Source organism: Dromiciops gliroides, chromosome 6 (genome assembly GCF_019393635.1).
Source record: "Dromiciops gliroides isolate mDroGli1 chromosome 6, mDroGli1.pri, whole genome shotgun sequence".
Classification (NCBI taxonomy): Eukaryota; Metazoa; Chordata; class Mammalia; order Microbiotheria; family Microbiotheriidae; genus Dromiciops; species Dromiciops gliroides.
The window spans coordinates 262,512,494-262,526,072 of record NC_057866.1 but is presented as its reverse complement, the minus strand read 5'-3'; the positions used below and the strand labels follow the sequence as shown (position 1 = coordinate 262,526,072).

General features: G+C 39.5%; 1 protein-coding gene across 6 annotated transcripts in view; it reads left to right on the top strand.

Annotated features, from left to right (window-relative positions):
• SLC4A4 (solute carrier family 4 member 4) overlaps positions 1-13,579 on the top strand; it is a 432,216-nt gene that overhangs the window by 325,488 nt on the left and 93,149 nt on the right. The gene's annotated exons all lie outside the window — the stretch shown is intronic.

The following is a 13,579-nucleotide window of genomic DNA, read 5'->3' as shown; positions in this document are numbered from 1 at the left end:
ACTTAATCTCTGATTGCCTGACAAAAGGATCCATCTAATCTACTTGAGAAGGAAATAAGAAACCACTCCCATGGACACTTGGTCCACAGGGTCACAAAGAATCAAACACAAATGAATGACTGAACAACAACAGCCACCTCTTTTTTTTTTTCCGGATTATGTAATAGTTTATCTATAGAATCCAAAAGAAATAACTCAAACTTAAATGAAGCAAAATCTTCAGCAGGGTAGCAGGATATAAAAGAAATCCCCATAAATCGTCATCATTTCTATAGCTCTCCAACAAAATCCAGCAGGAAGAAATAAAGAAACTCCATTCAAAATAACTACAAAATGTATTCACTGTTTTGGAATCTATCTACCAATGAACCCATAGGAATTCTATGAACACAGCTATATAACACTGTTTATGAAAACAAAGCCAGATCTAAAAATTGGAAAAATATTAATCACTCATGGGTGGGCCAAACCAATATAGTAGAAATAATAATACTGCCAAAGTTAATTTATTTATGCAAGGCCATGCCGAACTGTGAAAGATTACTTAATAGAGCTAAAAAAAAGATAATGAAATTCACCTGGATGAACAAAAAGTTAAGATCTGAAGGGAAGTAATGGGGAAAAAAGGGAAATAAATAAATAAATAATAAAGATTAGCTCCTTCTGGTAGCAATACCAGATCTTAAATTATCCTATAAAGCCGTAACCATTTAAATTTTCTTTTTTGTTGTTGTTCAATATCTAGTCATGTCTGACTCTTCGTGACCCCATTTGGGATTCTTTTCATAATGACACTGGACTGGTTTGCTGTTTTCTTCTCCAGCTCATTTTACAGATGAGGAAACTGAGGCAAAGAGAGTTAAGTGACTTGTCCACAGTTAAACAGGTAGTGTCTGATTAGAACTCATCTTCTTGACTCCAGGTTGGGGCTCTATTCACTGTTGCTACTTAGCTGCCCCACTTAAGCCATTTGGCATAGGTTACAAAGTAGAGAGATCAATCAGAGGAACAGATTAAGTACACAACATATAAAAACAAATGAAAGTCCTATAGAGTCTATTGTTTGATAAACCCAAGGTATGGGATAAGGACTCGTTAATCAACTAGAAAACAGTGTGGTAAAGATTAGGTATAGACAAACAACTCAGACCATAGATTAAGCTGAGCCCCAAATGGATACATGACTTACAATAGAAACATCACATCATAAGGAAGTTAGAGGAAGAAGGAATAAAATGCCTTTTGTAACTATCAATGGAAGAAGAGTTTATGACATGCAAGCGACAGAGAGTATCACAGAGGATAAAAATGGGTCATTTTGAATGCATAAATCCTTAAGTTTTTAAACATCTAATGCCATTGCAGTTAAAATTAGAAGAAAAATAGGTAAGTGGGGAAAAGATCTTTGTAGCAAGTTTCCCTGATAAAGATCTGATATCTAAGATATATGAGAAACTGTTTCAAATTCATAAGAACAAGAGCCAGTCTAAAATAAATAAATGGTCAGAAGATATGAACAGATAATTTTCAAAGGAAGAAAGCCAAGCTATCAAAAACCATTCCAAATCACTAATAATTATAAAAAAAACTGTAGCAAATCTGAGGGCAGTTCCTTCACATATCCATCAGATTAGCAATGATGACAAAAAAGGAAAATGACAAATATTGAAGGGTTAGTGGGAAAACAGACACACTAAGGCCATGTTGGGGGTAATTTTGAATTGGTCATCCATTCTAGAAAGTAATTTGGACTATGTTCCCCAAGTCACTAAACTATGCATCACTTAATAATACTCAGTAATAGGGCAGCTAGGTGGTGCAGTGGATAAAGCACCGGCCCTGGATTCAGGAGGACTTGAATTCAAATCCTGCCTCAGACACTTGACACTTACTAGCTGTGTGACCTTGGGCAAGTCACTTAACCTTCATTGCCCTGCAAATAATAATAATAATTACTATTATAAATAATAATAGTAATATTCAAAAATACTACTCCTGTGCCTATAAACCGAGAGAGATCAAAGAAAGAAGAGGACTCATTGGCACAAAAAGATTTGTAACAATACTTTTGTTATGGTAAAATATTAGAAAAGAGGGATGTCTATCTACTGGGAAATGAGTACACCATTTATGGCATTTGAAGGGAATAGGGGGCAGCTAGGTGGCACAGCAGCTAAAGTACCAGCCCTGGATTCAGGAGGACCTGAGTTCAAATCTGGCCTCAGACACTTGACACTAGCTGTGTGACCCTGGGCAAGTCACTTAACCCTCGTTGCCCTGCAAAAAAACCAAAACCAAACAAAAAAACACAATTGAAGGGAATAGAATCTTATTGCATTGCAAGAAATGACAAAAAGGGTGTTTTCAGAGAAACTTAGGAAGAATTGTGTGAAATGTAAGTGAAGGGAATAGAGCCAGAAGGATCGTGTATGCAGTAACAGCAGCATTATAAATACAAATTAAAGGATTAAGAACTGATTAGACTTGACCAACTCTGCTCAACATACAGTGATCAACCATGGCTGCTGAGGAGTAGTGAAGTCTGCTATTCACCTCCTGAAAGAAGGGTAATGGACTCAAGGAGGAGAAAAGAAAATACATGTTCAGACAGGTCTCATTGTGCATTTATTTGATTTTTTGCATATTTTGCATATTTTTGTTTACATATCAGTTACAAGGGTATTCTTGTTTTTATCTGAAGGGTGGAAAGGATAGGGGGTCTACAGATAGGAATGTCCTTCCCCACCAAAAAAAAAAAAAGAGGGAAAAGAAGGTCATTTTGCCACAATGATCTGCTTTCTCCAGTCACCCCCATGATTCCTTTCTTTTTGGAACCTCCATTTTGAAGAAAGGCCCAGACTAACCAAGTTTTCCCCCCAACCCTGTGCTTTTTACCTCCCTTTTTAATACTCTCCTCATTAGAATGGGCAGCTAGGTGGCACAGTGGATAGAGTGCCAGGCCTGGAGTCAGAAAGACTCATCTTCTGAGTTCAAATCTGGCCTCACACATTATCTCTGTGACCCTGGGCAAGTCACCTGACCCTGTTTGCAAACCACTGTTGTATCTTTGTGATGAAAAGCCCAAATAGGGTCACAAAGCATTGGACGTGACTGGAAATGAGTGAACAATAAGCCCATTAGAATATACGCCCTGAAGGCTGGGGCTGGCATTCTTTTTGCCTGCATTTGTAGCCCCAGTGCTTGGCACAGCACCTGGTACATAGGAAGCACTTAGCAAGTGCTTGCTGACTTAATGTAATAATACAGTAAGACTTACTAGTGTTTACATAGCACTTTAAGGTTTACAAAGCACTTTACAAAGACTATCTCATTTGAGCCTTATATCAATCTTGGGAATTAGGTGTTATTACAATCCCCATTTTACGTATTAGGAAACTGAGGCAGACAGAGGTTAAGTGACTTCCCTGGGGTTCAAATTTGAACTCAGTTCTCCCTGACTCCAGATCTAATACTCCATTTACTATGCCCCCTTAAAAAACCCAAAAGGCATCACAGACAAGCAGGGTGGATTTGAAAGTTACATGTTTAATGTACTGTATACATTAAAAGTACATAAAACATTCAAAATTATAGTTCCATACATAGTCTTTTTTCTATTTTACTATTCATTTTATTTGATATCTGTTAAGTTCAGAATAAAAATAAATACAAATTAAAATTTTTAGTAATCAAGAACCAAGGGATTGATCAAGAAAATGTCATGTAGAATATAGTATTTGTTCTGAGCCCTGAAAAAAATATTAGGGAATTGAGAAGAGTCAGAAGGAAGTAATTTCTTGTCATAGGAAACAATCGTGAGGTCCCAGGGATGAGAGATAGATTGTTGAATATGGGGAACAGGGAGTACACTAGCATGGCTTTAATACATAGTAAAGAGGAGAAATATATGATAAGCCAGGAAAAGTAGGTTCAAACCGGGGAATATGGGACTGTGCTTTAGTCATCAGAGCTAATATTGAAGAAAAGTCTTGCACTGATTTAGTATTGAAGGGTACAATGGTAGAACTGAACCAAGTGTCAACCAATGGTTCCAGAAGGATTCTAGAAACAATTGCTAAAGATTATGAAGTCTTGGGCAAGAAGCTAACAAGCTTTAGGGCACAGGTAGGATTCTCATCATTGCTGTTGATCAAAGGCATGGAAGGACTTCAAAGAGAAAGACAGATTTTGGGAAATGAGCAGCTTGTTGTGGAGATGGTCTGCAAAAACGGGCTTTCCATTTCTGTACATAGTTTAAAGTCTAGGAATCACATGCTCCAGGCTAGAGATGGCATGCACTTACTAGAAGCCAGTAGAGAAGCGTCTTACAAATCTAGTCAGTGGGGCTCTAAAATGAAGGGGGGGAAATCAATCTTGGTATCTATGAATCTAAATTCTATAGTCATTCAGCCAATACACATTTATTAAGTGCCTACAGCTTACCTGGCACAGTGCTAAGCTAAGAAAGGGAAAATACCATCAAAGAGTTTATCAACTAATTTGTACAACTACAAATTAGTTATATACTAGGGTTCTAGGCTTCTTGTAGGAGATGGAATTTTAGGTGGGACTTAAAGGAAGCCAGGAACAACCACAATATAGAAAAAAGAAAATCCAAGAAATTCATAGGAGACAAAGTCCAGGAAGGAAGTCAATAACAAAATCCATGACCTCAAATCTATACCCAAAGGCACAAAGTTATGGGTTAATGAGAAAGGTAAACCCAACACTCAGAGGCAAATTTGAAATCATAGGTATCGAGTTATGTGACTTTTTTTTTTTTTTTTGCGGGGCAAAGAGGGTTAAGTGATTTGCCCAGGGTCGCACAGCTAGTAAGTGTCAAGTGTCTGAGTCTGAATTTGAACCCAGGTCCTCCTGAATCCAGGGTCAGTGCTTTAGCCATTGTTCCACCTAGCTGCCCCCTGAAACACACTTTTTTTAAACTTTATTTTTCTTAATTTTTTTGCCTGTTTTCTTTCACAACATGACTACTATGGAAATGTTTTGCATGACTACACATGTATAACTTAAATTTAATGGCTTGCCTTCTCAAAAGGGGGGTGGGGAGGGAGAGAATTCAGAACACAAAGTTTTTAAAATGGATGTTAAAAATTGTGTTCCATGTAATTGGGGAAAAATAAAATGCTAAATTAAAGAAAAATGAGGAAGACCTAGGGATGTTTGTAGAAAACAGAAAGAGGGGCAGCTAGGTGGCATAGTGGATAAAGCACTGGCCCTGGATTCAGGAGGATCTGAGTTCAAATTCAGCCTCAGACACTTGACACTTACTAGCTGTGTGACCCTGGGCAAGTAACTTAACTTTCATTTCCCTGAAAACAAAAAACAACAGGGAAAGAATCATTGGATAAGAAGATGATTGAAAGGGCAAGCATCTGAAGGAAATGGGAGGCAAGGGCACAAGGAGGATGGTGTATAGTTATGAGGTGGGAGGTTCATGGGATTGATCATAGCTGGATGGGACCTTTGATGTCTTCTGGTTCAGCCCCCTCATTTTTGAATGTTGGAAATGAGGCTCCTAAAGATGAAATGAGTTATCTAGAGTCACGCAGCAGAGAGAAGATTCAAATCCATGTTCTTTGACACCAAATCAAGCTCTCTTTCCTCTGCATCCCACTGGCTTGCTCAAAGTAGTGTTTCCTTTCCAGCTGCCCTGGGATACTGGGACAGAGAAGAAAGCTGCTAGGCAGGAACTCCTTTAATGTTTCAAAATCACCACAAGGCAAGGCACATGGGGGTCACTTGAGTGTTTGAGAATGAAATTATGACATAGGAGCCTCCCAAAGGCTCATAACACCCTACTCTGAAAGGCCCCTCCGGAGACAGTAGACTGTCATTTCCCCGTGATTGAAGGAAAATGATAAAAGGCTTCACAACCCGGGCGACTGAAGTCAGACTTTCAGGAGCAGCACACTTGAAGAAAGAACAATTTGTTCACACAGTGCCTTCACTGTCACTCTGCAGGTAGACACTGCACTTGTTACTTTTGTGTTGTACAAATACAGTGAGTCATACTACTGCTGTTGTCCAAGCAAACCATGCTGTCAACCTTGTTAGAAAGGGCTCACTGAGCCAAAACAAGTGATAACAGAGTACATGGGAGTCCTTCTTTCAGAGCATCCTTGGTTCATCTTGATTTTTTTCCTATGACAAAGCTCAGGGGCCTCTACAGAGCCTAGGGTAGCAAGTCTAGGACAAAGCATGGTGGCTCCAATGAATATCTGCGTCAAACTGATTGACTAGATTGATGCCCCATATGAACCTAGGACATGTAATCATCAGAATGTTCTCCCAGAACCCTGTAGCACTGAGAGTTTAGAATCTGGGAAGAACTGCGGTCACAGGATTCCTTGTTCATCACAGCACGAGTTAAAGCTTGGTCTGGTCTTCTGAGAGTCATTCGTTTGATTTGCCACAAGTCAGCTATATTTCATCTTCTGCTTTATGCCTGCTGGAAATCTCTAGAACAGGGGTTCTTATCTTAGGATCTGTGAATTAAAAAAATGATAAGTGTATTTCAGTACAGTTTTTTTCTTTTATAAGTCTATGTTCTATTTTCTACATTTAAGAACATTATTCTTGGAATAAGACCGCTAAAGGGGTCCATAACACATACACAAAGGTTGGGAAGCCCTTGGCAAAATAGAAGATTTTGAAAATTAGAGAATTCTTTTTTTTTGGTAGGTGGATTGGAGAGTGCAGGCTATGGCTAGAACAATATTAGGAATAATAGGTAGAAGAAGCAAAGAGGTAATTCGAGGCTCCATCACCAGAAAACTTTCCTGACAACTAGAGTTGCCCCAAGGGCATCAATGAGGGGTAAAGTAGTGGCTGATCTTTTCCATCCTCATTGGTCAAGTCAACAAGCATTTCTCAAGTGCTTCCTATGTGCCAAGTACCGAGTGTGCTAAGAGCTGGATTGATGGTCTTTAAATAAAGGCTGATCGACCACTTGTTGGATATGTTGTATTGGTAATTCTTATTCAGGTCCGGGTTGGAGTAGACAGCCTCTGAGGTGCCTTGTGATTCTTAGACAATCTGATTACACAATCATATTATCCTGCTATAGTTGAAAAGACATGAATTGTTCCCATCCTTATCCTTACCCCGTTCTTTAAATTCTCCCCTTCCTTACTCCACAGTCCCAAGAAATATTTTCTTTTTACAAAATAAGTTTCCCTGGATGACAAAGTTGTAGGAGAGATTGAGTGACATTGTGGATACTAAGCTGGCTCTGAGACCAGCTGGGTTCAAATCTTGCCTCAGTCTTATATTGTCTGTGGTACTCCTTGAAAGGCTCAACCTCTTAGTACCTTAGATGACCTCCTAAGACTCAAAGTTGCCAAGGAGATGCCAACAAGCACCCCCATAAGGGAGTTTCCTTATCTGGGAGATCCCCGTATCAATAAAATCACAGACCCAGCCCCTTTTCCCATCCCATTCCATACTATGGCTTGTCGCAGCTGCCAGATTTTGAGCCAAAGATGTGCCTAGAAGCAGATACTGCAGATCCGGTCAATTTCTTTGTTATGGCATGTGAGCTACATGCAAAGCCCCATTGTGGCAAATATTGCCTTTAAATCTTACTCCAAGGCTTCATGCTTCACAGAAAGGCACTCTTCTGAACTTAATATTTTAGGGAATATGGAGAAGAGCAATGTTTCCAGGCACATTTAAATGTACATTATTGTTGGATATCAGTTGAGACAATGATTGTTGTTAAGTAAGTGAAAAAAACAATTTACTTTCTGTCTAGAGGAATAAATTCATTATCCTTCAGCTCAATTCAATGAATATTGATTCGAATTGACATAAATCTTAATTAAAAATGCAGAAACGTTTTGATTTTTGAGTGAGATGTCGTTTATAAGTCTCAACAATGCATTCTAAGGGGACTGTTCAATTCATGGTAAAATATATTTAGAGGTTCTATTTTTATGTTATTGTCACTGCCTCAGCACAATTCCATCAACTCTCTTTCATTGGTGATATTTCTTTTTTTAACTACACAAATAATTTGTCCCTAAAAGACATTTTTACAGAACTTCTCTTAAGTATTGTGTCTGCGAACAAGAATTGTACCCATTCCTTTAAATTTTCCTCTAAACACATGACATATTTAAATGAAAGAAATTCATTTGTAAGCACCAAAAAGAATTCCTCATTAAGGTGGGATTATGTGGCATCATCTTGATTTATACACCAGCATTTTCTTACCATTATTTTTTTTGTGGATGGGCAGGGCAATGAGGGTTAAATGACTTGCCCAGAGCCACGCAGCTAGTGTCAAGTGTCTGAGGTCAGATTTGAACTCAGGACCTCCTGACTCCAGGGCTGGTGCTTTATCCACTGTGCCACCTAGCTGCCCCCTACCATTATTTTTTAAGTGAGTGATTTTCTATGGAAACTACTAGACATGGTTTAGACAGGTAGAGACAGATAAGTTATTTTGGGGTCAAAATAAAGGGTCCTTAATTACTTAGTCCCAGGTTCCTTCATTTCTCATCTTAAGGTCCACCTTCTACACAAGGCTTTTCTTTGTTCTTTTCTTTGGTCCCTTTCAGTGGGGACCTTCCATTTTTTTTTAGGGTAATGAGGGTTAAGTGACTTGCCCAGGGTCACAGAGCTAGTAAGTGTCAAGTGTCTGAGGCCAGATTTGAACTCAGGTCCTTCTGAATCCACGGCCGGTATATTATCCACTGAGCCACCTAGCTGCCCCAGGGTTGGGGACTTTCCATTTTTACTGCATGTATCTAATTAAGTAAGGACAGCTAGTGGATAGAATGCTGGGTCAGCAGTCAGGAAAACTCATCTTCCTGAGTTCAAATATGGCCTCAGACACTTCCTAGCTGTATGACCCTGGGAAAGTCACTTAACCCTGTTTGCCTTAATTTCCTCATCTGTCAAATGAACTGGAGAAGGAAATGGCAAACCACTCCATCACCTTTGCCAAGAAAACCCCAAATGGGGTCACAAAGAATCAGGGATGATTGAAATGACTGAACAACAACATCTAATTAAGTACATGTCGTCTTTCCAATAAATATAATAAGCTCCTTGAAGAGAAGCCCTTTTTGGTTTGTGTTTTTCTTTTCTTTGTGGCCTCAGTGTTTAGCACAGTGCGCATAGTGGGTGCTTAATAAATACTTGTTGACATTCATTCTTTCTCATGGCTTTTAACAATTTGCTTCATCCCACTCAACACAACTTAAGCTTTCTTAGGCAAACAGTTCTCACTGGGGGAACTTCTCCAGTGTTCCTCATTTAAAAATCACATACTTGAAAAATTCCCCTTCCATTCTACCACTGTCTCCTTTAATTACCTTGATAATCCACAATATGGTGGGTGATCCTAAAATCATTTGTCTTGGCCTTAGAAGGTTTTTTTTTTTTTTTAAGGCAGGGCAATGAGGGTTAAGTGACTTGCCCAAGGTCACACAGCTCGTAAGTGTCAAGTGTCAGAGGACAGATTTGAACTCAGGTCTTCCTGAATCCAGGGCCAGTGCTCCATCCACTGCTCCACCTAGCTGTCCTGAAGGTGTTTGATTACTTGCATGTGAACATCAGTCCTTCTGCTTTTCTGTGAATCCACATTTCAGGCTAGATAGGAAACCACAGGGAAGTGTCTCCATGCCAACCCCGCCTCTCCTGTCACCTCCTTCTTGACCTTCCCTCTTCAGGGTATCACCTTTCATCTAGGCTTGACTGACAAGCCAATTATTTCTTTAAGCCAGGATCATACTTACCCTCAGGGAGGGGTGTAATTTCTTTGGCTTTAAAGGCATCCTTCCTCTTCAAGTTTCAGCCAGAGATACTTAGAACATTGGCCTTAGAACACAGGCAGGGGCAAATGCTGACTAGCTGTCTGACTTTGCTTCAGTTTTCTCATCTGTAGAATGAAGGGTTTGGACTCAGAGTTACTGGGATCCTTTCTGTCTCTAAATCTATGATCACGGATTTAATTTTTTTTTGCTTTCCTCATACCTTTAGATTTTAGCACAGTGCCTGTACACGTTGTCGTCCAGGCATTTTTCAGTCCTGTCTGACTCCTCGACTTCATTTGGGGTTTTCCTGGCAAAGATACTGGGGTGGTTTGCCATTTCCATTTCCAGTTCATTTGACAGATGAGGAAACTGAGGCAAACAGGATCAAGTGACTTGCCCAGGTTTATACTTCTAGTAAGTATCTGAGGCCAGATTCGAACTCATGAAGATGAGTCTTCTTGACTCCTGGCCCAGTGTTCTATCCTCTGTGCCACCTAACCCCTGGCACTTAGTGTTTGTTGACTGACAATGATCTTAGGGCCAAATGGTGAATTGGAGTGTAAGTGAGAGTGTAACAGGGAGATCAAAGCTATGATCTCTCGGGGAAGATATCAGGGATAAGAACACTGGCAGTTTTCTAAGTGAGTATGCAAAGTAAACAGTTCTGGCTAGCTTACTACGGAAAAGGCTACCATTATATTCACTGGGTGTGAGAGCTCTTGAGAGAGGACAGAAGGCATTCAGCTAATTGCCTCAGTTGTTAATTTAATTTTGATGGCATATGCCTGGTAACCAATTTAGAATGATATTTTCCTTCTTGCTAGTTTGACTTATTCCAAGCTGATCTAAGAATTCTTCCAGTTATTTTTATTTTTATTTTTTGTTGGTGAGGCAATTGGGGTTAAGTGACATGCCCAGGGTCACACAGCTAGTAAGTGTTAAGGGTCTGAGGTCAGATTTGAACTCAGGTACTTCTGAATTCAGGGATGGTGCTTTATCCACTTCGCCATCTAGCTGCCCCCTTCCCGTTAATTTGTAAAAAAAAAATCATCTTTATATCTGCTGTTGTTTGTGCCTCATTCTCCAAGAGGACCATGACAGATGCCATGACTTGCACTGAATTGAATTTGAGTGAGAGAGGGTTGTGTAAAGTCATCAACCTCACTCTCTCCTCCAAAGCCATCTGGGTCCAGTGGCAAGACAGATATCAGGATGACTGGAATTTGTCCAGATGTTTAAGATAATTGGACTTAAGTGACTTGCACAGGGTCACCCAGCTAATAAGTGTCTGAGGTTTTGAACTCAAGTCCTTCCAACTTTAGGGCCATTGTTCTATCCAATATGCCACCTGGCTGCCCTGGACTATCCTGAAAGGCATCAGATTCTTCCCGGTCAAACTTTTGTGTCAGAGATTAATCTGAAGAAGTCTCATTATATTATTGGACATTCTGCATAATAATCACAAAAACTGCCCCCCATCTCATTTTATGATCAGAAATATTTCCGCAGTTAAAAAGAAACATAGGCTTGAAATACGATGATCTTTCCCCATTACATTTTAGTTTCAATATTCCCCAAGCTTTAGTTTTCTAAGCTTGATTATCATCAATCCACCAGTTAATCAACATGCATTTATTAAACACTTACTGTGTGCAGACATTGGGTATACAAAGACAAGGAATGAAACAATCCCTACTCACAGGGAGCTAGCATTCTAATGTCAAACAGAAACAACAAAAGAGATTGACAAGCTGCATTATTTCAAGAGCAGGGATGTGCCCTCTGTCTTCTTACTGATATTTTCCTGCCCTCCTCTCTCCACATGACAACTGAAATTTCCCCCCTACTGTCACAGTTACCAATTCAAATAAGGAAAACATTCAGTAGCAAGGAAAAAAAAAAGAATTCAGATAATAAAATCTATTTCCAATGTTAACAGAACAGTCCTAACTCATTAAAGTTTAAACTATCAGGCTAAATGTTCCTTATAAGCCTGAGAGAGTCTCTAGTTTTTACATAGCTGTATCTCTAACATAAGGACAGCTAGGTGGTGCCACAGTACCCAGAGTTCTGGGCCAGCAGTCAGGAAGACTCATCTTCCTGAGTTCAAATCTGGCCTCAGAGACTTCCTAGCTGGGTGACCCTGGGCAAGTCACTCAACCTTGTTTGCCTCCATTTCCTCATTTGTAAAATGAGCTGGAGAAGGAAATGACAAACCACTCCAGTATCTCTGCCAAGAAAACCCCAAATGGGGTCATGAAGAGTTGGACATGACTGAGAAGACTCAACAGCACATCTCACAAACTTTGTACAACTGATGAAAGAAATATAGGTTGCTGCCAATGCAGGTCTTGGCTTAAGTTTCTTCTAAAACTCATTTTTCTGTAGAATGATTTCTATTCTCTCTGGCCTCATTTTCTTCCAGGCCCCAGGCCTATAGTCCAGGCAGGCTTTCATGTTTGTTCCAAAGGCCAGGAACAACTTTTTGTTTAACCTCAAGTAGCACTGCCCTGTGTTATGATGTTCCAAATAAACTTGGGGGATGTTTGAGTTTTCAGTTCTGTAAAATATGATGAGTCAATGAGATCCACTCCAGTTAATTCAAGATTTCTAGAGACAGATGGATTTAAAGAGAGGGTCTCAACTGAAAAATACTTCCTGTACCCAGATTGTTTAGGACCACCATTGGACCAACCCCAGATGATGTAGAATCAAATTTTAATTGGGTTTGCTCAAAGCATGAGTTAGGAGATAAAGGACTGGAATAATTTTTTTTTCTAGTGAGACGATCTTAATTATTCTTCCTCCTCCCTTTTCTCTTTTGCATTTATCTCCCTTTCCTTCTTCTATATGAATAAAGAGGAAGGAGATCATAGGATAGGCAAGATGGATGGTGGGAAAAGTAGTTCCAGTGCTTCCGTTTCATGTATTCAGGAGAAGTAGAATGAAATTAAAGTCTTGCAAAAATAACATGGGGCCATGTTTCTTCCTTTTCCAATGCAGCCTAAGCCATTGGTCTGCATAACATCAACCCATCCAAAATCTAAAAGCCTTTAGAGAGATTTACTCTGGTAAGGTGTAGAATTGTCTTTTTGATTTATGATTACTTAAAATAGCTAACTCCATAGTGATCTCTGTCCTCTCTCACTGTGTCAGTGTATCCCAATATTGTCAGACAGAAAAAAGGGTTCTTATTTTTTTCGCAGTTTATAAATAGTTTGTACCTTTCTTTACAGTTAAGCTAACAGTGCTTCCTTGCATAAGAATATTTTAAAATTTCTGCAGTGTGCTTTGAAACTCAACATGTCAAAATGTGTTGAGGAAATGTAGGTTATGTAAAAACAAAAAGATAGCAAGAAACATTTATTTTCATAACAATAGCTAGCATCTGGGAGCAGCTAGGAGGCCCAGTGGGTAGAGCACTGGGCTTGGAACCAGGAAGAGTCATCTTTATGAGTTCCGATCTGGCCTCAGATACCCGCTAGCCCTGTGACCCTGAACAAGTCACTTCACCCTGTTTGCCTCAGTTTCCTCACCTGTGTAATGAGCTAGAGAAGAAAATGGCAAACCACTCCATTATCTTTTCCAAGAAAATCCCAAATGGAGTCACAAAGATTTGGACATAATTGAAAAATGACTGAATAGTAACAAAAAGCTAGTGTTTCTGTCCTTACAACAGCTATGGGAGATAGGTGTTCTTATTATATTCATTTTAGAGATGAAAAACAGAAGCAGACATAAGTTAAGTGACTTGCTCAGCATCACACAGCTACTAATTATCTAGAATAGGATTCAAA